The sequence below is a fragment of the Cyanistes caeruleus genome, chromosome 9 (assembly GCF_971803275.1).
Source record: "Cyanistes caeruleus chromosome 9, bCyaCae1.hap1.1, whole genome shotgun sequence".
Taxonomy (NCBI): domain Eukaryota; kingdom Metazoa; phylum Chordata; class Aves; order Passeriformes; family Paridae; genus Cyanistes; species Cyanistes caeruleus.
The window spans coordinates 11780289-11807016 of record NC_141709.1 but is presented as its reverse complement, the minus strand read 5'-3'; the positions used below and the strand labels follow the sequence as shown (position 1 = coordinate 11807016).

At 38.4% G+C, this 26728-nt stretch overlaps 1 long non-coding RNA gene across 2 annotated transcripts; it reads right to left on the bottom strand.

The window, feature by feature from the left end:
* Positions 1 to 16855: 16855 nt before the first annotated feature.
* Positions 16856 to 20025, bottom strand: LOC111933187 (uncharacterized). Of its 2 annotated transcripts, XR_015290484.1 has the most exons (3): positions 19422 to 20016; positions 17956 to 18056; positions 16856 to 17584 (listed from the first exon to the last, which is right to left on the bottom strand). It is a non-coding gene; the product is annotated as an uncharacterized LOC111933187 (long non-coding RNA). The 2 variants fall into 2 exon arrangements; XR_015290485.1 differs by lacking the exon at positions 17956 to 18056 and having other exon boundaries at positions 19422 to 20025.
* Positions 20026 to 26728: the final 6703 nt, after the last annotated feature.

Below are 26728 nucleotides of genomic sequence, written 5' to 3'. Positions count from 1 at the left end.
TCCACCAGCCGGCCTGAAGGGACCACAGCTGCCGACTGCGCAGGCGCGGTGGAACTGTTTACAAACCGCAGCGCAGGGACGGGGGGAATTCCACCAGCCCCCACGCTAGTGGTGTTTGGCTGCACAAAGGGAGCTAAGGCCGCCAAGTCACAGTTCATACAAACCATGGAGAGCGACCTCTGAGGTCCCGCTGCTGCTGGAGATCGAGACGCTGGTGTTCCCTCTCCCTCCACCGCAGGCAATGCATGGGGGAGAGGTGATCCCCCCAACCCGCAGTTCCCGGAGTGCAGGGCAGAGCAGGCCCAGCTGAGCGGGGGGAAGAGGGCTTCCAATAGCCAAACCTCCCCCCGACTGCTGCCGGCCGCCCTCTGTGACACGGGAGTGGGACTCCCCATCCCTGGGTTAGACTCCCAAGGAAATGGGGTGGCCGAATCTCTTGCAGTGACCAGGGTGGGAAAGAAAATCCCATTAACGCTGCCCTGTTCAAAGTCTGATCCTGTCTCTCTTGACTCAAGATCTACCGGAGCAAGTTCTGGATCAGACTGTGCCCCTTCTTCAGAGCCGCACTCCGAGACCTCATTGGTCAGTAAATTTCTTCCAAGGCAGAAGCAGCTTCACAGCATCCACATCGCCTGAAAGCATCAGTTGAAACAAGGCATTGCCGAGGGCTTGCCAATAAAGTTTCAACAGCGCTGCTTCAGCGCTAGAGAAAAACCCATGTTCTTTCCCCCATAAATACAGGGCTTGGAAATCAGCTCTAGAAATATCCAGTTCATATCGCTGGAAAGCGTCTGTCCATAAGTCCAGGACTAGAGAATCCTATGGACCTAATACAGCAGTTACCATGCTTGCAGCTCCCTGGGAAAAAATTTTCCAGCAAAGGACAAAACGGCAGACAAAAAATACCCGCATGCTTGGACCGAAAAAAATCCCTTTTTCTCGGCAGGCGGGGAGGAATAATTTTCGCTGTTGCAATCACACTTGGGGCTGCCAGATGTCGCTGTTGGACACGAAATAAAGAGCTTGAATTCAGTTCCACAGCAGAAAGAGGCTCATCAGAAGGGCTTTATTTTCACCTTTCAGCTCCTTTTTATAAGGTGCTCCGATACAGGTTTAGCATGCTTGGTAAAGGGAACAACACCTCTCTCGTCTCATTGATGGAACAAGAGAAAACACACTCAGCACAGTGTTTGGTTTTGAGAACCGTAAACTATTTACAAAAATAGTCCCTGAGAGAGAAACTTTCTCAAGAAGCTTTCCCTTGGGAAGAGGAATTTTCACTGACAGCTGAAAACTCTCTCAGACTCAGAAAATCAGGTCCACACCCATTTAATTATTTTGTTTTCTATATTCATTTATGCCATGTTTTTTTATGGTTATGTGTAGTTGAATTACAACGTTGTATGTTGAGGATCAGCAAAAATTTCAAAAGTGTAACATTTGAGAAATTAATTCTGCTTCTCCCTAATCATTATGGATATATATTCTACTGTAACTGTGTTTTGGTTGGGATGTACTCTGAATGTATAATTTTTCTATGAGGAAAACCACCTGGAAACAATCTTCAGATTAAACAATTACAATAAAATGTTACTGTATTGTATTGCTCAAAGCTCCATGCTGTTTTAAATTAATGCAATTTATCAGCTCTACAGCAGAGTTACAATAACCAGAAACTGTGATAGCTCTGTGTTTAAAACACAGAGCTATCATTATAGGTCAGGTAGATTTTCTAGGAGTCTGGACCCTACAAAATTAATTTTAATACAGCAAATCCTGTCACATCCTGAGCCAGGATTTTGAATGGTTTTGTCCAGTCTTTGAAATGCTCTCTTGGTTTTCAGTAATGCCACCTACTGAGATACTCTCCATAGAAATTAAAGGAATACAACAATTCTTTTCATTAGAGGCTTTTCAGCAGATTATTAAAAAACCCTGAAGTCTGTAACACTGTGCTCTTTCTGGGGAAAATCTATAATTTCTGGCAACAGATCATTAAAAATATATGATATAGCATAATGCTTCTATATTCTCAGTATTTATGAAAAACATTTCTACTGAATTCATTAGCTGGCTTTTTAAGGATTAAAATAGTAATTTTTTTATTATCTAAAGATTTTTAGCTGGCGAGTAAAAAACTCCATTCAACTATTAATAGCAGCAGCAAAAAAATCTACTTTTACTTGTGAGAAGAAAGCAAACTCACAGAAAAAAATACAAGAAAATGAAAAGTAGTTTACCCTTTGTCTTCCCAAATCAATAGCTTAATCAAAAGAATCTTAAATTACATGACATTGGAATGGCCTACAGAAATAAGCCACTCTAAGATCTATACTATCTTTATCAAGGAGAAGATAACCTTAGATTGGGCGTGTCATATACAAAATTGATTGGTTTTGTTTAAATAAAATGTTCTTAGGTTAAAGGAATACAAAACCTATAACAAAATAGAAAGTAAACTACAATTTTGCTCTACAAAAAAAAAATCACTTAATTGACATTAATGAACACAATTTTGATGTACATTAAATGATGAACATTCTTAAAAAAATTAACAATGTCATCATACTAAATTAAAAACCAAAGATAAAAAAATAAAAAGTGAAAGTCTTTTAAATCTCAGAAAGAAGTTCTCCCTCCAAAAATAGTATTGGAAAGCCATCAACAGTTTTGCAATTCTGTGGCAAGAAATAAGGGATTGATGAGTGCTGGAAACTCCTCTGGAGCTGACTTTTATGCACCTTGCTGCTCCCAGACAAGGGCAAAACCAAGCAGATAGATTTTCTGAAAGTTTGCTTCTGTACTGCACAGCAGAAGAGTTACCTAAAGAATTTCAAACCATCTTGTACAGTTGAGAGTCACTGGTTATTGGCTCAGATCCAGCAGGTGTATGTGTGTATATATATTATTTTCATGGCAAAGCTCATGTCATGCCAACGCACTCTGCTCTGCCATGAATTTTCCAGGCTGTTCAGATACTCAACTGGGCAATGCAGAGCTTCTTTTCAGTCATTTAGACACATGTCAAAAGATACCTTAAGCAGGGACACCATTTTGTCAGCTAAATTCTGATGATGGGAACCCTGAGGGGTCAGGGTTCAGCTGCTGCAGCATGAGCACTGAGTGCTGCCTTGGGGCTCAAAGATGTCTGTGTGCAGCTCATGGACGTGACAAGACTGTGCCCTTTTCCAGCAGGAGCTATGGTGGCCTAGCACTTCTGAAATGGCACTGGATGTTTCTGACAGGCAACTGCACCATGCCCAGAGCATAGAAAAAGTTTTGCAGGCTAAGTATTAAAGAGTTTCAGAGCAGTTTGCGTCTTGTTGCCAATACAGATGCACTCCAGAGTAGCAGGAGTAGGAATAGGATTAGCTATGATACACTTAACAGACATGAGACAGGGGCTAAATCAGCAGCACACAAGAACAGCAAGGTGAAGGCCCATGCCTTCAAAGTCAGACCTTGATATCCACTCACAAGTCAATTTTCTGCTGTTTCAGAAGCAAAAAAAGAGATTTGCCATTGTATCAGCCTGACCACATAACTGCCCCTTGCAGAACACAGCTCTCCACAAGGTACTCATCAGAGAAACAGCAAAGAGAGCCAAACTTGGTGTGTCCAGCTTCTCACACCTATCAGCATTTGCTGCTCAAGACTGAGCAATAGCCATGTTCTAAACGAAGAGGAATTTCTGTCAGAAATCTATTCAGTACAGTACTGGAGAGCAATGCACTTATCAGGAACTAGGAGACTATCACAGCCAGGAATTGCTTCTAACACACAACTTTTCCAAAAAATGAAACATTATTGCACCACAGAAAGTATAACTTTAAAAGTAGTCAGCACCATCTGTGTTTATTCAGCTTTTCATTTTGTCCCCTGAAGGCTTCTTCTGATGACATACAAGCAAACATATTGCAACCAGAGATGTGAAATAATGAGCTAACCACAAATATCAATTTAGTAGTATAAAACAGCAGTACAATTACTGTCATTACTTTATGTTCATTATAATAATATTATGTTACAAATCCTAAAAAGCAATGTATAGATAATGATACCTGATTAATGGCAATTTTTTCACATTATTTAGTTTGAGTTTATATATTTTTCATAAATTTCAATACTTCAAATTACTTTCCAAGTTTTCTGGCATCAGGCACTAAGATGAGAACATCTTAGTTTTTCTGAAGGGATTAAAACACTGAAAAACTTTCTTTTAATTATTTTTGTGTGTGTATGCATTCAGGAAGACTGGCAGAGCTGGTGACTAATCGCAGTATCTGACCATAATTATTAATATCCCCCCATCAATGGCAAAACCAAAACTGAGGTTCTAGGAGATGAGCAATGTGGAAGCAATAGTAACTCAGCTAAAAATAGATTTAAGTTGAACTTTGAGGGTTGTGCGAGGTCTAAAGGTGGTGACATTTTTGTTTCAGTGTGATCTACCTTCCTAGGTTCTAAGAATTGCACATATCATGTCTAACTTCAATTTTCTCAGAGAAAAAAAAATTGACTTCCAGCTTCAAAATCTCAGATCTAATAAACTATAGATTCTGCCACATCTCTCATTCTAACAGTGATAAAACTGGCTGCTCTGAGATCAAATCTCATTTTCCTAGAAACTCAGACAGCTGTTATCTTAAAAGAAACAAAAGTTGAGATCTTAGCTGCCTTTTAGCAAAAGGACTCTTGTTACTCTGATGACTGCTCATCATTTCATCCTCTTCAAGTTTTAAAACTAAATTATACATTTAATAAATTTAAAAAATCAAACAAACAAAAACCTGTGTGAAGAGGCTGGGGAACCCAGTGCTTTCTTCCCTTGTCAGTAGCTTCATAAAAAGCTTAACAGACATTTCATATGTTCCTGCAGGGAAATGGAAGGATCAAAGCATGCAGAATTTTCAAGATTATGGAAACAAAGACCCACAGCATCCCACACTGTAAAAAGTGAAAGTGTTTAAAAACATGACTACTTGAAAACACCTTCTTATGTAAACACCATCTGAAGGAAAGCTCAGAAGTAGAAAATTAAAAACTGAAAACATCAACAAGTGAAAAATAAGTCACAGTTAAAATTTTTTTCCAAAATTAGGTAAGTTCACGGGATCTAGAAGTGAACAGGCAAAGGTCAAAATGCACTGCTGTTCTCTACAAAACTGGACCTCAAAGGCTCAGCATTTGTACATAAGGGGAGCGTCACTCACTTTTATGTCCTATTGTCACCTTTGACAAAACCAGGAATTAAAAATAATGTATGATGTTATTAGATTTTCTGTTTAAAGCTCTGCAGACATAGAAATCACAACCAAAACACAAATTTCTTATTCCAGTTTCAAATTTCTTATTCCAAAATTATTACCCCAATATCTTCCCAACAGCAATTAGCACTAGAATTTTAATGTACCTGCATCCTAACAGAAATTCTACAGCCAGTCAAAATACTCCAAAAAAGTCTGTTACTGAATGAGAAACAAAATAGCAGCACTCACAAGAAAAGGAGAGAGCTTCAGGGAGACTCTCCAACAAATTCTTTGTATACAAGGTATAGAGTCTCTGTACAGCTGCTCAGTGGTCTTGCTTCCTCCACTGATGCAGGTGAATCCCCTACTCTGCAAGCATTTCCTGGCCAGGCACACCAGGATCTGGCTGGCTGGAACACCTTGTCTGTGAAACAGGGAGAGCTGGAAATAGGACAGCTGAAGACTAAAAATTGTCTTCTGTTCTTTCCTATTGGGCTTCTCAAATAAATGACAACTCTGGGAGCTGTGTCTCTGGATAAGTGGTTTATTAGTGGTTTCTGCCTTTCACACACCAGCTTGTGTCAACCCACAATCAAAGTGCCAGGTGAAGAACTTGACCAACTCTGTTGCTGCAATAAATAAGAATTTAGTTAAGTGTTTACATCTGAAGAAGTCAGTTCCTAATGATGCTCAGTGTCTACAGTTCAGTTTCTGGTTACCCAGCATATCTTATGAACTTGAAAACAGTTTGACTTCTGTTCATGTCACATGGAAAGCTCCAGGCAATTTTTTTTTTCATTGCAGTTTAAATTTCTTTTGATGCACTTATAAAGAAGATGGAAAAGTAGAAAATGCATCTTGTCAGACTTTCTTTATTGCATTCTTGTAAACAGGCCAAAATCCCACTTACTTCTTACAGAGACTAAACACTTAGTTCCTTGGCAAAGATCAAAACATAAACTGAAAGAAAAGCCTTAATGTATCACTTGAAACAGCAGGCAGCATTACAGCCCATGATAGAAACTAACTCCATTCCATGAAATGAGAGAGAGAGACTTTGCAAAAGTCCTCTCAAAATAAACAAGTTATTAAACTGGGAGAGTTCCCCCCAGAATTTCAGTCTTCACAGGCTCAGACACACCAAAGGAATGAAAGGGAAGAAGACAGTTTGTTTGGAAATCTGATATTGTTACAGATTGAGAACTTAATAGGTTTAGAGAATCAGGACCGTGCTAGGAGGCAACAAGGATTTGCAGCTGTAGTTTCCATCTTACAGTTTTCTTTTTTAAAAGGCATGTCAAATGGAATTTTCTTTTTATGTTTGTTTCTTTCTTCATTGCATTCACAACAAGGCCTGTCAAGGGAAGCTGTATCTGGAGGATTGTGCAAATATTATCATATTCTACTGGGAAGATAAGCTTCCACTTCACATCTTAAGGACAAATTCACAAAGTTATTTCAGATAGTGAGGATTTTCTAAATTCTTCATATAGCAAGTGAAGAATTTGGCTCCATTTTCATACACAAGAAATTTTTACAGGCCCTGCAGATAAAATAAAAATTCCTGACTCATAAACTGCATTGATTTGTTCTGGAACCATTCCAAACATCAGAAAGAAAATCCTCACTGTATACAAGTTACTGGGTAAATCCGCAAGCATGTTAAAGATGACTTTCAAAGCCTCCATTAAAACAACCGTCAAATACTGTAACCTTCCAATAAAAATCAAATATTCTAAAGTAAAAAAAAGCATTTTACAAGTGTAATGCCAAATGAAATTGAGCATGAGGAGAGCAAGTACAGCCTCTTATAACAGAGAGTATTATAACTCTGTGCTTTTCCTCTACTCACTTTTACTCTCAGATGAAGTTTTAAAGATACGAAACCTATTTCTGGGCTAAGCAGATGAATGGGGATACAATTTAACAGCACAGTCACCCCAGGACAATAATATTTTAAATTAAATGCCAGTATCTTAAGTTATTCTCACCATTGAGAAGATGTACAAAACATTCAAAGAGATCAAAGTTACATGAAAAGAAGGAAAGAATATCTAAAAATTCTTTCACATGTATGGAAGAAGATGTATAAGAGGAATGACTACACTTATAAAAATGACCTCAGAAGCCCAAACAGCTTCAGAATTACAGCGCTTTTGTAACATCTTTTATTCTACATCCCTTCTCTCCATGACAGATTAATAAGAATTTTAATACTACCTTTTAGATGTAAGTACAAACTTCAGATGAAATCCATATTGCTCCAACTTTTTAAAAACTACAATAAATGGGGAGAGTATTCAAAGACAGGCATATTAGATATACTTTCATTGTATCCTGAATATTGCATATCTCACACAACATTGTTGAAAAAAATGGAAAAGCCTCTGCAATTTCTGTGGTCAAGCACTATGACTATTCATGTTTCTATGTCATTTTATGACTTGAATTAGTTAATTTTCTTCCTTAAATGAGTCTGATAGGTACCAGGAGGATAAGCAGTTAAAGAAACCTTAATACAGGTAGATTCCTTTTCCTTGTTCATATTGCTAAAGACAAATACTAGGAGAGCCAGTTATGCCTGCAGATTATTCAATTTTTCCATTTTCATTCTATTTTTCTACTTTTAAATTGATACCATGAATTTCATTAGTTTAAGCTTTTCAAGTCTTGACTACTACAGAACTGGACATGACTGAATAAGCACAAAAATTTTACTCCTGTTTCAAAAGGACACTCTTCATAAACTAGCAGCATAAGCCCTGCCGGGAATTGGTTTAGCCTAAAGATAAGTTTTGCTGGTAGGCTGAGGTTAAATGAATGGCTTTTGTTGCATTTAATGGAATCCCAGGTTATAACTTTAATTGCAGTCGTAAATGTAATGTGTAAACTGAATTCCAGTCCTGAGGTTTGCACTAACGTTTCCAGCTCTTCAATAAATGCAAACAGAACGTGTGAAAGGTCAAGGCTGTAAGTTGTTTATATAAAATTATATTGAAAATAACCTTAGAAAAAAAACCACCAGTGAGATCTAGAACAGAAATTAATCATCAGCTGATGAAACAATTCTTGCTACATTTGATCCAGTAAAGCATTAGACTTTAACTATACTGGGACAGGGAATGTTATCCAACAGAGCCCTCAACAGTCAATTGATGTAAATGCTTCAGGTCATAAATTATGGTAAAAACAGCTACTGAGGCCTACAGTATTTATAACTGAGCATGCACGTGCACATACTGCATGCAATGAAAGTTAATTATTAGTTTAATATTGTTGCTGATTTTAATGAGAACAAAATTGCACCTAAGCATAAAAATGCAGTCATATGTACCTTTGATATAAAGCATATCACAGTTTCTTAGTGTTTTGTTGCCCACATATTTTTTATTTTGGTAGTGGTGATAATGCAGTTATGTACAATTTAGGTACCCAGTGACTCCACATAGATGAACCAAGAGAAGCTTTTTCTACTGAAAAAATACTTAACTAAACAGGAACTTCAAATTCCCATCACCTCCATATACAAAATATTTCTAGTTCCAAAGCTGGAGAGCGGGTATGGACATCTAAATTCAGTGAGAGCTCAAAATCACTTAACATGGTTCAAGCTAGAATCTCTTGTACACCACCAGAGAGTCATGGTGCACAATACAGAAATGCCTCCCAAGACAAGAAACTCTGACATTGGGCATGGTGAGAAATGTGAGAAAAAATACTGTTTCATGGGGGTTTAGCCCCAGAAGCTACAGAAATACAGTAATTATAAACAAAAGGAAAATTCCCTGGGTTTCAGATATCTATTTTTCTATGTAACTGATATGTGTGTGAATTTGTTACTTTTATCCTTTATTCTTCTCCTGTAGGTGATGTTACTAAGCCAGGTACAAGTATTCATGGGAATAGCATTTCAGTCATTGTCCACTCACAATTTTCTGTGCTTGACTCTCACTGTAAGCCCTTAAAACTTAAAAGCCCATAAACTCTAAACAACTGCCTTTTCAAACAGATATTTTAACACCTTAGTGTTTATTCTTCCACATCTAATGTGGTTTCCTTTCAAAATTATGCTTTTCTGATATCTTCAATTTTACATCTTTACTCTTGGTCTTACCTTTCTAATAGCTAAAATTTGGGTGCACTTCAACTCTCACCCTCCACATCATGACACAATAGAAACTGCAGCTGTGGCAGCCAGTGCTGCTTTCTACAGTTCTGTAAGACTCAGCTGCAGAGAATCCTGGTTTGATTGGTGTGAGTCATGGTTGTGTTTGACTAATGGTAAAACTGGGAATAATCCAAAGCGCATATGCGAGTTCCATTTGTTTCACACTTCTGCAATGCCACTGACTCCAGCATCACAGTTATTCCTGACTTACACTGCTATAAATCAAACTGCAATCACAGCCTGGGAGTGCCTCAGTGAGCCAAAAACTGGCATTTACACATAATTAATGTTCCAAATAGTTAATGTCCTACTTATTTTTCAGAATTCTTTACATTGTAGTTTTCATCTCTGCTGATTTAGCTGTGTAATTACTTTTCAGTGGTGGCAACAGAGAACATGCTTTCTCCTTGCTATCAAGGCAGCATTTATTTTGCCACTGAAACTGAGAGTAACCACCAGGGGACAAAAAAAAAAAAAAAGAGGTGGTAAGAAACAGGACAAATGGTGTAAATAATTCAGTTCAAGAAGTGCATTTTTTGTAATTTTTTTGTCCTCCCAAAAATGGCTTCATAGGAGTAAAAACATCATAATCAAGTATTACGTATCAAGTGAAAAAAACAGTAAAAATAACTAAAGGAACTGTTTCAGAATCATAATGACTTAAAGAAGTTTGGATGTGGAGAGAGTAGAAGAGGAAGTCAGGGTATTCTAACTACAAGTAATTGCCATAGCCGTTTATGTGCCATCTACTGAAATGACACTGTTGAGCCTCAAAACTCCCAGAGATGGCCCAGAATCGAACACTGCACATTCAAAGCATTTTAGGGGAGAGTAATTTAAAATGCATTTTTCAAGAAATTCAAGTTAGTCGGTGCTAGATATTATCAGTGGGACTGAGGCAAACGACAGTGAAGCTTTAACTGAAAGCACATTTCCAGTTATTTACTTCAGGCACTGACAGTAAACTGGTCAGAGCAACATGAAACTCATTATGAGCTAATTTATATTGCTGTGCTCTGTGCTGCTGCAGTTAGCCTGGTACAGTCACCCTCAGCTGAGAATTTGTACACTACACTGTATCACCTAAAAGGCAGTTTATGTTTTTGGATTACCAGTCTAATCCTATCAAATTCAATGCTGCTAATATGTAATCCTGATTAATATTAGTGTTTTCTAGAAGTGGCACCACATCAAAAGTAATCAGCAAAAGCCAAATGAAAAAAACCCCTGAATTTTAAATCATACATACTGAATATAAATTTCTGTATTATCAAGATTTCTGCTTCCCCCAAATGGAACACAGTGAAAAAAATAAAAGGGCCATAAAAATGAAGCAAAATATTTTTTTTACTAGAGCAAGAAACCAATAGTTTCTAGCTCAAGAACAAATCATCCAACCAGTAGAATGGGATGCAGCCATTACTGCTTTGTTGAGGTCCTTGTTTGTTTTAATAGTTTAATTGTTAATGGTTTATTCCTATGTTCCCCCATGTTTCTCCCAGAGCTGGTTTGCCCCTTAGTTGTATCCTCCCCTATGCTGCCCATCATTGTAACCCAACCCCTTATTCCAGTACCTTCCCTATCCATCATTGTAAACCCTACCCCTTGTTCTGGACCCTTCCCTGTCAGTCCCCTGTTAGCGCAGCCCCCTACAAGACCTCCTCTTTGGAAATCCCCTAATCCTCGAGGCCCCATTGGCACACATGACCTGTCCTCTCCTCCCCCTTATCCTCACTGGTTCCTATATTGTAAACCCTGCCTCATGCTCCTTCCCCTGTATGTTACTGATTGGTTAAGAGTTTGTACCCATGCCCTGAAACCTCTGTGTATTTAATCCCACACACAGCAGTGCTCTGGGTTCTTCTGTTCCTGACCCTTTCAGCATCAATAAACCTTTCCCCACTGGAACCTCATACAGCGAGCCTCCTCCTTACTCCTCCACCTGATCCCTGATGTTGGTTAGCTATCCTGCACCATAGAGCATGTGGCTGTAAAGGTTCTGTGTGGACCTGATTTTCTCTGAGCCTGAGGGAATTGCAGGCTGTCAGTCGCAGATCTGTTCCCAAGGGAAAGTTTCTTGGGAAATCTTCCACTCAAGGACAACATTTGTAAATCATCTTGCTTTCTCAAAAGAGTGCTGCATAACTGTAGCTAGCACGTTCTTCTCTTGTCCCACCAATGGTACAAGAGGTGATGTTCTCTTACCCAATCATGTTAACCCTGTAGCATAAAACCCTATAAAAGCCGAAAATTTCAGAGAATAAAGCCCCCTTTTCCTAGCAGCTCGTGGTGTGTGCTGTAAACCCACATTGATAGATACATCATGTCCACAGTGACAGTTCTGCCTTCAGTAATTCCCACACTGAGGCGGCTCCCCACACCTGGCATGGCGCCAGTGTGTCCATTGAGCTAGCCTGGGCTCTGGTGGACCTGCTTTACTACTTTTACAGTTAATGCATAAATGTAAGAACTAGACATTATAGAAGACCTTATCTAGAAATTCTGTTAAAAGCAATAATGGGATTTCAGCACTTAAAAAGGAAATCTAAACTCTTGAATACAGAATTGCAATTTCCCACTTAAGCCATAAAGATCCTTAAGTTAGTGGAGAAATGTGCCTGAAATATCTGCTGGTACCTGAAATTCTTCTTCTCAGTATTTTTTGCAAACCTTTTAATGTTGATGTGGCCAAATAACTCAGTGCTTAAGATCAGTCAAGATTCTATCAATACGTCATTGTGAACTGCTTTAAAATTACTTAATTGCTCAAACATTTTCTTGTGCTCAAATCTTTCCCATAATTACAGTCTGGGGATAGGAAGGAAAGATAAAAAAAACACAGCAAAAGCTGTTTGTTTCACGCATCTGCTCTATAAAATAAGTAAGACTCAGACTTTAATCCATGCATGTACCCCAATGTGCAAGTGTTGAAAAACACCATCTCCAAGGATAAGACTGAGTGTATCCTAAACACTCTCCATTTTCAGTCATCTTCAACAGCAGGAGTGACAGTAGGTGAGTATTAACACTCATGACTCTTTTGAATCAGTAGATTGAGCTCCCACCTTTGGAAGAGGACACTGATTTGGTTCCTCTGGTAGAAATTTCTCAAATGTATTTTACATTAGACAATCACTAAATAAAATGTCCAGTGGGGGTGGGGGGTGTGGCATAGGGACAGAGCCCTGCAAGTTCTCAGGGGATGGTTTTTAACATGAGGCTCTAAATTTAAACGTGACTGTACATTTTATTCCTTTCCATCTCAAAGAGGGTTTTCTTTCCCCCCTTTTCAAAAGTGTGCAGCCATAAGAGATAAAAAACTGCAGTCCCATTGATCTCCAATACTTCATAGAGGAGTTTCAAACACATTGCTTAAGAGAGTAATTTTTCTACAGTCCCTTCAAAGTACAAACTTGCTTTTAGGTGTCAGCTTCAGGTGACCCTGCATGTCTCTAAAAATCTGTCTGGAAACAGATGCCATCCTGCTGGGTTTAGTGTGCATTTCAGATTGAAAGTACAAAATTATGAAGACTTCCTCAGTGGTTTTCTGATCAGTACAAAGACTGGGTTTTATTCACTCTAGGGGGAAACTTTCAAAGCATTGCGTAAAAACAAATACCTAACACCAAAACTCTACATTATTCTAGACAATGGTTTTAGGGAAGAATTCTGCTTCTGGGGATGAAATAGAGGATTTTAAAATTATGCCTATTATTTGGAAAACTCATACTTTTAGCCCCTTTCAAGACAAGCTTTTTACGTTGCAGTATTTCATCTTCCAAACATTTAATCACACAACTGATTACACATTAGAAATTAAAAGCTTGATCTTCAAAGCCCCACTAATATAGTAAGAGCATTTATGTAAAAGGTGTTAAGTAATTTCAGTTTTTGAAGCACAGCACAATTAAATTGAGAGTGCTAAACAATAATGGCAATAATAAAAAATATTTCACAGATGAATTTGAGATGGTCTTTAAAATCAGAAAACTTTCTGTTTGTAGAGCACATCTGTCACTAGAGGACACAAAATAGAAGCAATGGGTTCAGTCACAACAGCCAAGGCTTTCAATCTCATGGAGGCAAAAGCCTTTATTTTGGGGTTTTCAGCCCCTTTTATAAGGTGTTCTGATACAGGTTAACCTGATTGGTACAAGGAACAACACCTCTCTCATCCCACTGGTGGGACAAGAGAAAAAAACATTCAGAACATCTGTACAACATTGTTTTGAAAACCAAAACTTATTTACAGAAAACAGTCTTTGAGAGAGAAAAGTTTCCAAAAAGACCTTCCCTTGGGAAACAGATCAGCCACTGACAGGCTGAAGCTCTCTCAGGCTCAGAAAATCATGTCCACAGACATCTGTCACAGACTAATACTAAGATGTACTTCTGAACACACACACACAGTGATGCACAAAGGATTGTACACATCCAGCAACTATTTGTGGAGACTATACTGAATCACATCACTGAAATGGGGAGAAGTATATGCATAAAATCTTTGAAATTATTGTGCCATGTTTTTTTCCTGAATCAACATGTTAAAGGCATTGAACAATGATTATATAAATAGTTTATGGTGCATTTTAGTGTTGGTGTATGTAGAGGGAGGAGTGTATCTATAATCAGTTTTATTTCAAGGAAAGATGTACTTTTAAGAGACACCTTTCACATATGAAATGAAAACACAAATCTTAAAGTTTCATACACTATGTAATTTAAAGCTTTTAAGTCCTGAAAATGCAAAGTAGCTGCCAATTAAAAAGTTAAACTGAAAATTATTGCAGTGGTATAAGAAAAACCCAAATGTAAACTAAAAAATCTAGTTAAAGGACAAATCAAGAGTGATCATATAATTGCATCTGAGTTTCTACGAACTGATCAACACATCCTCTGTCTTAAATAAGGTCTTCTTGCTGAAGAAGCTAAACTTTATTTATTTTTATGGCTTATTAAGCCTTCTCACTGCTATTTCCAAGGTGCAGACACGTCTCCCCTGAGAACTGCACTGAGACCAGCCTGGAGAGTCCTCACAAAGGAAACAGAGCTCCATTTGTTCAAAGGGCTACATGAATGAAAGCCAGCTAGTAATTCCTCACAGCGTCATCCTCAACGTGGAACTTCATCATTGTGGGGTCGCTGTGGAGCAAAGAGATGGGAGTGAGGTAAAATGACACTGTCCACAGTGAGAAAAATGGTGCCAAAGACAAGGAATGGATAATCTTGGAGCTGTTCCTCTCAAGTGTGATGATCAGTCATTTGGTTGGTCAGGAAAATGTATGCATTAGTTTTTTCCACAGAATTTGTTGTACATTCTAGAAAAATGAATATTGGTTCACTATTCTAAAGAAACTTTCAGATTTGCATAGCCACTAATAATACAGTTTTAAGTGGGTTTTTTTCTATCCTGAAAACAAAAACTTGTAGTTTTAACTTTTTTTGATTTTCAATTTTATTAATAGCAATAAACACAGAATCGCCTCAGCATAGAAGTGATTGAAATTTTTCTTAATTTATTTTCAAGACCTAAGCAAGTGTTACAGCATCAGCTTTTCTAATCAGCCTAAGTCCCCCCGTCTCATGGGAACAGCCCACAGATACTGATAAGAGCAGTGAAGAAAGAAGGTGATCAACATAGAATAGACACTTCTTCATCATGATAAAATGCATCACAGTTTAAAATATCATGGTCTTAATTGACATGAAAAGAGCTTCTGAGGGAAAAGATAGGACAAATCAATACAGATTTTTCCCCATAGTGAAAAAATAATATAAGGTTTATTGGTATTAGCAAAGATAAAAATAATATTGCTATTTGTGAGAGTAAGAATTTATAAGAATTCATTGGGGAGGACTGCATCTCAGTGGGCATACATAAATTTGTTATAAAAAATATAAGATGAACTGAACTACCAGGACAGACTGTGTTAAGGAGGTAAGTATTTCACTACAACAGCACTAGCAATAACTACCACAAAAAAACCCTAAACAAACCAAAAACCAAACCAAACCAAACCAAACCAAACCACCAAAAGAAAGAAAAGGCTTGTGAGTTTGCCCTGAAGAAGAGTTGATTCTACCCTGAACTCTACTTAGTCTCCATGGCTGATGTAGCATGGGAACAGCAGCTCCACATAAGGCTGCTCCTGTTTGGATTAAAGTCAGTTTATTTTGCTTTTGCTCCATGCTGTTGTCCTGCAAGGATGGACAATTAATGGATGAGATTTTTCAAACTGCAGGGTTCTAACACAAACCCTCAGTCTCACTGGAGAGTGACAGTAACCCAGGGTGTAATAACAAACTAAAAAGACCCCATCACATCCTACCAACCAGTGCGGCTTCATCATTAGGGGCTGTAATAAAGCAGGGACTGAGAGCAGACCAACAAGGCTGCTCTCTGCTCAAATTCCCCCACAGCTCCACTTGCCTCTGCCAAAGTTCTTGGGAATTTATGCATCAGATGTTGCATTCTGCAACCATAGGATCATGTCCAGGGAAGCTACAGTTACTGGGACCCAGCTCAGGATAGGAATGAGATGAGCCTCTGTTCATGAAACCATTTATTCAGACTGGGAACAAACTCATTCAGAGACAGAGAGCACCAAACAAAGGTAGGGTGCGGGGTTTTGATGGACAAAAGGGTGGAGTTCAGAATCAGGGACCACTAGGAACATAGCAAGGGAGAAACCCCAGGGGCCCAAACCCAACCAGAACTCCTGGGACACCCCTCACAAGGGGTTTGGGGTGGGACAGCTTCATCCAGGGCTCACACTGCCCATCCCCCAAAGCAGGGGTCAAAATTCACACACATGGCTTACAGCCATGCCTCTCACTTTAACAATGCTTATCTGAAACTAAATCTTTGCCTCCCTGAGGCACCTCACAACAATCAGACACACTTGAGTGAAAGAACTTGAGATTCAGATATGATGAACATCAGAGCTTCTATTCATATATGCAACAGAAAATCAAGCTGTTTATTTAGTTCTTCATGGTGATTTTCAATGCTACTTTCATGAGTTAAAAATTAATTCCAATAGCCTTACTCAAACCTGGCTTCCTGTATGTGGAAAAAAATAGAGAAAAATGGCAATAGGAAATACCTGTAACTGTAACACTTTCAAACCTTAGCCCAAATCATCCCAAATCGTAAATTATTTCCTGGATTATCATTCAAGAATCATTGCTTTCTTCCAGGGAGTATTCCTAGGTTTTTATAGGATACACTGCGTGCTTCACAGGATAAGACTTATATATATATATATATAATATTAATATATTATATATATTAATATTTATATTTACATTTACATTTATATATATATTATTTAGCTTATTAATAATCCTTAAACCATCTACTGTCACACTTCAGCTTACACTGCCTCGGACCTGGGCCAGCCAGGAGTGGTGTGGCAAATAAACGGGATAGGCACGGTTGGGTGACCCAAAAAGTAAAACTGCTTTAATGGCAAAATAACAGATGGCAAAAGGTGAATACACAGTATAGAGTCAACCACAAAAGGTGGAAAAAGGGTGGGTACAACAGGATATATAAGGAAGATTTGAGGGTTGGTCTGAAGGGAGGGTTCCAATCACAGACTGAGATTACAAATATTAAAAATAATGTGGCAAATGACAATCAGTCAGGGGAGAAAACTAAGAACATTCTGGAAGCATAACCTTATATGAACAGACTTGCTAACATCCTATGGTCTTAAATCAATGCCCAACCAGTTCTATCTCCTCATATCCCCCTTCTCTGTTGAAAAATTAAAATGTCTTGAAAAGACTTCCTGAGAACCCTTAACAAAAAAAGTTATTAAGCAAAGCAACATTAACAATACAACAATAACTATAAGAACAAGCAAACCTGTTTTAACCAATGATAGCAACCAACCCGACAAACCCACAGTTTTTGAGAAGTTGACTCAACTAGTCATTTCTGTCTTCAGCTTGTAACTTCTTTACTCCTTCCTTCAATACTAGGATGCTCCGATGTATTGACTTACTGTGTTCAGATAGGTTCATGCAACACATGCTCTTGAAGTCCTTGCAGCTATGTCTGCTTCATCTGCAGGACTACTCAGCCATCATTGAGGAGCAGGATCTTGAATATTCCAAGTGCCATAAGGCGTCCTTTAAATGCCATGTTCTGGAAAATAATCTGTAAAGTAAAAGGCAAACAGTTAAGATATGTTGTCTGCAGATATTCTTTCAGCCATTTCTATTTCCTGTTCTTTTGGGGATTCTTCCTGTGGTTGTTCGCAGAGTGGATACAGGTCGGGCTTTACATTTTGGCTGTGATCCACTGGGGTCCTCTACCTCTGAAAACACAAGCATATCTCCTCCCCCAGGGAATTAATAGCCAACAGTTGGAGGGTTTGGCTCCATAAATGAATTATTCAAAAACTTATAAACACATGCAACCCCACTGAGCCTCTCTGCAGTGGACAAGGTCTCTAGTCCCCCCTCTCTTGTCCCCTCAAAAACAGCACAATCATCAGCATGAAACTGAACAGAACAAAAAACACTAACATGATCCAAATCTCTGTTTCCCATGGCCCAAGATTAAAATTATCCTCATAAGGCAGTGACAAGGTCCCAACCAAACTTATTTCCTCATCTTCTTCTCTCTTCTGGACCAGAAACAATGAACATAAAGAATTCTTAAAAACTTTTAACTTACAATTTAACAAACATGGTAACACAGTTAACGTAACAACACGAGAAAAGGCTGAATTAAAAAAAAAACAAAACAGTCTTTTCTGTTTGGGACTTAATTTATTCATTCTAGATTTTATACTTAAAGCTATCCTAGCAGACTGTTATCAGCTGCAAGGGACACATGGCACAGCACAAGGATTTAAAAGTGTATGCCTTGGGTTTTACTATGCATGGTATACTCCCCTTCCCTTGAAGGATCTATGAATAATCATCAAATTAAAGGTGACAAAACCAAATGTTATATTGCCATTATCCAGAGTTATTACAAAGCAGTCCTGTCAAAATAAGATGATAAAGTCTAGGTAAATATTATGAATATTGAATTAATATATGTATCAGTATACTCAGTTGTAAAAACCTAACATTAAAAGCCAGACATAAATATGGAAGGTCTTTATGCAAACCTGTGTGTCAGTTGTAGCCAATTGTGGAGGTATCACATGGATGGATGCATGTACAAAGCCATTCTAATATTACTAACAGATTAGGAGTGCTTTGGTAGATTTGATTTTGTGGAGTTGTGGTATTTCTTATTTCTTATTTTGTGGCAGTCAAAGATCTAAGCTCTCTACCCTACACATAACATATTCTGTTAAACAAAGCAAAACACTTTGAGACAATTCTAAGTTTTTTGAGAGTTATAGCCCATGCTTTGTTTATGTACAGTGACTATTTATTGAATTAGCACTCCCAGATTTGGATATCAGAAAAATCCATTAGATAATTGTCAGTCAGTTTGTTCCTTTGGTATTTGGTGGTATTTTTATGCTGTCTTAATGGCATCACCTGAGATTTTCTGGGCAGAAAAATATTCCAAACTGTAGTCTGTAATAAATTCTCAGGAACTGCTCTTTAAATTCCCGTAGTAATAAAGTTTGTTAGAAATATTCTTATGTTTAGGCTGCTGTTTTGCATGATACATTAACAATTGTTATATAAATTTTTGAGCTATAAGGAAGACATTGTAAACCTGAAAATAAATCATTACTAAGATTTTGCAAATGATTCAGCTTTGCTAACTGTAAATAAGATGCCAGCAAGCAGTTAATAACCCTGAAAGCTATGTTCTACTAAGAAGCAGCTTGTCATATAGAGAGAGCAATGAAATAAACTGTTTGAAGTCAAAACAAAATGCAGATATAAAAATAATCAGACACTAGGTATTAATGAATTGGAAGAATCCCATATAGAAGCTGTCATATACTAGACCATGTAAACTTTGCTGCGTGGAAGCATCTTGAATCATCTGTTTGCAGTAGGAATAATAAAGTCCACACCTGGTTCTGAATGAAATTTCTCCTGACATTGGAAAACTGCAGGTCATTTACGTGCAGTGCAGCCACATAAAGAAAAGTGAAAAGTCCAAGGGAGATGGCATCAATTCCACAAAGCAAACCTTCATTATAGATGTGTAGGTCACGGTCAAAGCCAGATGGTTCTCTGTGAATCCAAAATTCACAGCCCGGCGGCAGATGCTGGTTGCCAAGCAGCAGAGTTGGTCGGAGGCGGTGCTGAGTTTGAGCTGCGGCGGGAGCGCGGCCCCGCTCCGCTCCAAAGGGGCTCGGCCGCGCTGTGCCCCCGTTTCTGTGGGGGCTGTCGGGGGACAGCCGAGCGCGGGGGCCGCGGCAGCAGCGCCGCCCGGGGCGGAGGTGACAGATGCAGCGCTCGCTCGCCGGCGGTGGCAGCGCCACCCCGCCCCGGAGCTGTCGGTGGCTGCAAAGCCGTGCGGCTGAAAGGGGGGAGACGATCGCTGTCCCCCACCTGCCGGGGCCTCTCGGTGCCGGCACGGGCGCTGCTGCCAGGGCCCAGTGCCTGCGAGTGGCCCGCGGTGGAAAGGGTGCACTGCAAGGGAGACAAGGGAGACAGGGCGGAGCTGAAGGCGGGATCCCCCGACGGACAGGCAGGCTGGCCGAAGGGTGGATAGTTTAGCTGACTTCTTGAAGGATCCAAAAACTGGTGGAAAGGGAGTTGTCTACCATTGCAGCACTCCCCACTGACCGAATCCAACACAGGAGACCTTGAACACCAAGTCCCTGTTTGGGCACCACTTGTCATGCTTCGGCTCACACGACCTTGGACCCGGGCCAGCCAGGAGCGATGTGGCAAATGAACAGGACGGGCACGCTTGGGTTGTTATGAACGGACCAGGATATCAGCTCCTCTTAAAAGGCTTTTATTGAGAAAAACAGCTCTGGGATGGGAGTCTGAGTGGTCCCGTACACCACCACTGCTCCCACTGGACAACACAGAGGAAAAGGATTTGTGCAGCTTTGTGCTAGGGCAGAGCTGGGCTTTCCTTCCTCATGGGAGTCTCTACAAAGACTGTTTTTCCAGCTAATTGTCCAGGAGGATCACTCTTTTCCAGTCCACTTTGGTCATGGCGACACCTTTTATGCAGGCTCAGGTGATGCAGGGAGACGGTCTTCCTTCGTAGCTTGCTAGGATATGTCCATTTGGTCTTTTATTTCCTTGTTGGCTCATTGTTTTGGTGTCTGGCGTGCCTTAGTTTGCACAGGACTCGGGGTGCACAGGCCCCTGGGAGCAGCAGCAGTGGTTCCCAACAGGGGAAGGGAGGCAGGAGTGTAGGGAACGGGATTCTTTACATAATAACAGGTAAGGAAGGGAAGGGGGGTAGATGTACATCTTAAAAGAGAACTTCTTAAAACACTTCAATAACAGGTAAGTAATTAACATTTCTAACAACTGTCATAACAATTTATAATATTTGAACTAATTGACTAAGATCAACAAAGGATAAAATTTATTTCTCACAGGGTGACCCAAAAAGTAAAACTGCTTTAATGGCAAAATAATAAACTTCAGAAGGTGAACACACAGTATAGGGTTGTTATAGATACATTTTATATTGTTGGCTTTTCGCAAATATTAAAATGAATGTTATGTGTATAAGAATGAGAAATTTTGTTGTATTAATATAGTTTTCTTTATTTCTGTTATTGATGAAATTTAGAAATAGTAGTATAATACATATATGTTAGGTTATGGCATATTAAAATAAAAACTGTTTTTGTTTGTATAACTCAAAGACTGAGAAAAAAATAGCTAGAGAACTCCTGCATTTATAAACTATCTTATCCAGATGAAGACAGCAGTGACCAGAACTCTGGGGGGGAGGAATTTATTGCATTCCTGGTATCAGAGAATGTAAATCTCAATGGCGCCAAGAAGATTGATCTATTGGGAAGGGGGCAAGAGAAAACTAAACAGAAGAACACCAAAGATCCTAAGAAGAATGTATGAATATGTATGGGAATTTATGGATATGTAGTAGGGTTCTGTTTTTATGGGACAATCCTTTGTTAGTAAGGTGTGCTCTCTTGGCTGAATGCAGAGACACCCGGCCGTATCTGTATACTTTACTTTATTTTTTTCTCCTAATTGTTTTTTTATTAAACTTTTAAATTCTATAAAAATTATGTGAACCTCGTTTTTCACAGGGTCAATCACAAAAGGTGATAAAAGGGTGGGTTCAACAGGATATACAAGGAAGATCTGAGGGTGGGTCTGAAGGCAGGGTTCCAATCACAGACTGAGATTACAAATATTAAAAATAATGTGACAAATGACAGTTGGGAGAAAACTAAGAACATTCTGGAAGCATAACCTTATATGAACAGACGTGCTAACATCCCATGGTCTTAAATCAATGCCCAACCAGTTTTATCTCCACATTCTGCTTTAATTACAACATATCTTATTTTGTCAGTTTAATCTTATCACTAGGACTACTCACTTACCTCTCCTGTCCTTTTTTTTTTTAACGGCAGAATTTAATTTTTATTGGTCACAATAAGGTATTACACAACTGCACATAACAACTTCAAAAAATCCTCAGTTCCCCAGCATGGTCTGCTGTCATGCAAAGTATTAGATATGATCTTTGACATAAAAAAAAATTAAATGTATGAATTAGTATTTCTGTGCACTGTTCAAAAAAGGCTTTTGCAACATGGCTTGTATTTTTGCACATTTGCTTTTGCAAGTTGATAAAAATACCAAGGATTTGGTTTTCAAACTCTGCCAATTAATTTGAATTTCCCTATATTGTGAAGATAAGATTTTGGGAATTGTGAAACTCTGCTGTACAAGGTATAACTGGATCTGTCACCTCAGACAATTTGCTTCCTCTACAAACTACCTTTGATTCATCCTCAAGCTCCATTTTAAGGTTAAAAAGGTAATTGAAGGTAGGCAGGAAGCCAGATTGTGCTTTAAAAATATCACCCTTTTAAACAGAACAAAACCAAAAGAGGTATCTTCATATTTTAATGCAGCAGATTGAAAATTAATATTTAAAGCCCACATAAATTATCACTTTTACTATTAGGCTGTGTCCTATGTGAGACAAAAATACATGAAGATGTCCTGGGATTTCAATCTCTTAAATCGTGCTCTCAATAATTCATAGAAATATATCTTAAGAAATTAATTGAAAAAGCTGAGTTAACTTTAAAGATTTCCAGTACTAATAGTACAATGAGAAATTCCAAGCACCAACTTCAAAATAGATTTTCTGAATCAACATCACTAATTTTTTCTGTTTCTTAAAGAAAAATTTGCAACTTTTCAATCCCACAGTTTAAAAACAAACAATAACTGCTACATCAGGTGAGAACAGCCCTCTTTATTTCAAATTCAATTTTTTATTGATGATCAGAGTATCAATACTATATATTGTCATTATATAATATTAGTCAATGCTAGTATTTTACTTCACATTAGAAAGTGATTATTGGTCAGCATAACCCCAACCCTGCCTTCTCATCCTCCTGTCTCTTATAGTTCTGTACATTAAAATGGGAACAGGCACTGATCACCCTTCATCTGAAGGAAGGAATAGCCTCAATAATTGTCCTTTCCCCTTTTATTCCTAAAGCGGGCACAGAGTGAAGCCACCAGAACATTACCTGTGCATCTTAAGCATATGTCACAAACCAGAGCAAGAAAATCAAAGTTCATACCTACCAAAATTAGAAGGCCCAAATGCTCAAAGCAGTTTTAGGCCCTTTCCAAGCTGTGTTGATATTCTTCCATTTTCCCACCCATGTCCAGGTTAAAGAGAACAAGACCCCCAGCAGTTCATTTCTGCACCACCGTGTGTCTGTAAGTAGCTTCCTTCTCACTGTACAAGTCTCATACAGCAGCCAGTGTGCACAAAAAATCCACTTGTCTATGGGAATGCACAGAAATGGATAATTCTATAAACCCCATTTTTCCAAGTGGAATATTCTTTCACAGACTATTAAACCTCTTAACATAGTGATGTTATCACTGGGTCCATACTACAGTGGAGCTTCTGATCGCTGTTATTGCTTTATAGAAGAGAATAAAATGCAATACTGCTAAACAGATATTTTTAGTGCTGCTAGGCTAAGGGCATGTGGAAGACATTTTCATGGCTGAATAAATATCTAAAAAAGGTTTTCTAATGAGAACATTAACACAAAATTTAGGTATAACACTATTATGAAAACTCTTGTCCTTTTCATTGTGATAGATGCTACGGTGTTACAGGCTTTTCATACTGAAAGGAGGGGTCCAAAACCCTTGCTCTATTGGGAACGGCGAGGCAGTACTACACGGACTCTCTTGTGAGTTGGACAGGAGAGCCCAAGGTTTATTACCTCAGATCTTCTTTTATAGACCGATACGTGAAAGTACAGAAAGGTAAAACTCTTATTAGTCAGTGAACTAACACATTACCATCATTCATCAGTGGGGTACAGCACCCCTCGCCCTTCTCTTGCAAGAAAACAAGAAACTGACAAACAACACCTGCAAGAATGTCTTCTATCTCTGAGGATTGTTTTAATTCCTCCTTATGATTTCCCAGGCACTTTCTCAGGCGAGACTGAGAAAGTTATGCAGCCTGCTTTTCCACAGGCACTGTGCTCTCTGCTTTTGCTCACATTTAGCATCCATACAAAACCCCCACAGAGCTATCTAGGTAGTTGTTCCCCACCCTGTGTCTGTGAAGTTGATTAATCTCATCCAAATGCATTGCACTTCAGTTGTCACTAATGAATTTCTTATGAGTTTTCCATATAGATTTGGGATCTTGTTTGTTTGTTTTTACTATTGTTGGTTGGGTTTTTTTGGTGCTTTTTGTTTGTTTTTGTTTTGTTTTAAGATCATTCAAGTATCCATCAGAGGGTAAAATATCCTCTAATAAAATGAAGAAGGCTTATGAGGCTCATTAGGACAATAATGCTATTTTTAAGCTAGGTACTGTAAAAAAATCCATATTTATTTAGTCATAATGAACAACAGAAACCACTCTGAGGAAGGATCACATCTGGAAAAAAAACCCTAACAAAGCTATGAAGCTGATTTAAAAGGAAAAGAATAGTATACATCAAATAGTCACTGGTCCCCTAATTAGTATTAATTTCTGCTTTCTTTTAAGTGACAAAGGAACATGGCAAATGGAAACAAAAGTTACAAACCAAGCAATATTTAAAGTTAGCTAACCATTATCAATAAACTCATTATTTTCTTTTTTTTTCTCAGGCCATAAACAGCATGCCAAGGAAAACAGTTTCTATGTGTGGTCATTTCTGTAATATATTTTTCAATTTTCTGAGGAAACATTTCAATTCAGTGCAAAAAATGCTGGAGGTAACTATGGACTATTTAATTTTTTCCAGTTGAATGGCTTTACTACATGATTCCAATAATTGTTGGTTCTATCTGACAGCAGAATTTTTCAATTTACTAAATTCTGCTGGTTTCATTAATTTAAGACATTCTCTAGACCACCTATTAGTGTTTCAGTTTGTCTTTACCCCACAGATCATTCCAAGACATACAGCAGAAAACAGCAAATCAAACTTACTTCACTATTCACTACGTGTGCAACTAACTGAATCCATTAATTACTTCATGAAAGCATTTCAAATGGTTCACATTTCATTTAAATCAGGCTATTAGGACCCTTGGAGTAATTCTACCAAGATTTATTCAGAAGTGAAATCCTATCTTATGTTACCCTCTGTCAACAGGCCTTTGCATCCTGAGAAGCCTCTTCTCCTCAGTACTAGAGCAGTTTACTCTGGGATAAACACAACACCAAGAAGAAGAATGCAGCTCAGAAATATGACAGAAATCACTGCTAAAATGTACTGTCAGTTTGCTCCTAATCAGAATGCCACCATTTGAAGAAATTTGATCTACATGTTTTGGCATCACAGAATTAATTTCAGTTTTCAGTATGTTGCTGCTTCAATCAATTACAACTGTCTGTTGACCCAAATTCAGTTGGTGTCAGAGCTATCCAGTGTAGAATCAGGGCACATTTTAAGGTAACATTTACCTCATGAATACAATCCTGCTATTTCTGCAGTCTACCTTGCCTATATTCTTGGCCTCAAGCCATGTCTGTATCCCTAGATGCTGGGTCACAACATGATGCTCACATACCATGTTCCATACCTAGATGAGCAGTGACACAAGGAATTGACAATTAGGTTGCTTCAGTTCTTTCAAGAAAAGTCATATTTCTGACACAAAATAAATACATGATGGGTTCAGAATATACTTATTAGTAAAAGGGATACAGTAGTTGCATCCTCGCTAAGGAATGCTTTCCAAATCTAGTGCATCTGCAACATACCAAGCTTGATTTCTTTTGCCTCTGTTTGGATTTCTGTGTCTGCAGAAATGTGAGCACAAAAAAATTAAGCCTGATAAGAAGAAAGGAGTTGTAGGTGTGTTCAGAGGTAAGATGGTTCACAGGAAAGCTATATACAAATGGTGAGAAAAAATAAAATCGAAGGCTATACATCCATTCATTTAAAATATTTAGCTACAAGTTAGGATTATTAGTTACTAAGTGCAAGGTGAAGTGCAGATAATGACATCATCACTAAAAGAGATTTGATTTGTTAATGTAAACAATTGAGAATTAGACCTGTTGATATTTAAGTACAGATTTGACAAAGTAATTTTATGTGTAACTATGAATAGAGATGAAGGGCTAAAGGGTAAGGCCATCCACGAGTACAGCTGTATAGAAGATGTGATGATCCTTGGCTGGGATAGGTTTTCAGTCCAGAACTAGCCATGAGAAGAGGTTCCTGAGAGGGAAAGGAGGGACACAAGAGAATGGAAATTAAAAAAAAAATTGAGGTCTTGTAGTCATGCATATATATAATGTACATGTGTGTGTGTATGTAAACATCCACATCAAAGCACATCCCTCCTTTCCACATAACAAACAATTGTCCTGTCTGCTGACAGCCTCCCTCCCTGCTCCTGATTCCAGTTTTCAGTAATTCATGGCACCGAGCAATCTCCTCACTCACAAGCCTGTACAACACATGCCATTAAGTGGAGAAAAATCTTTATCAGTGATTCTAAAATCATTTACTATTTTGAAAGACTTTGACATATCTTTTCACATTAAAGCCAAAGGGGAACTAGTACAAAAATCATTCAAAGCAGGGGTTGTCTCAGACTGGCTGTCAAATGGTTTGGAGCAAGCATAAAGACAGTTTTAATTGGAAAAGCAAGGTTATCCACACCAGTTTGGACAATGCCTCTCTCTTCAGAGGGGAAAAACAAA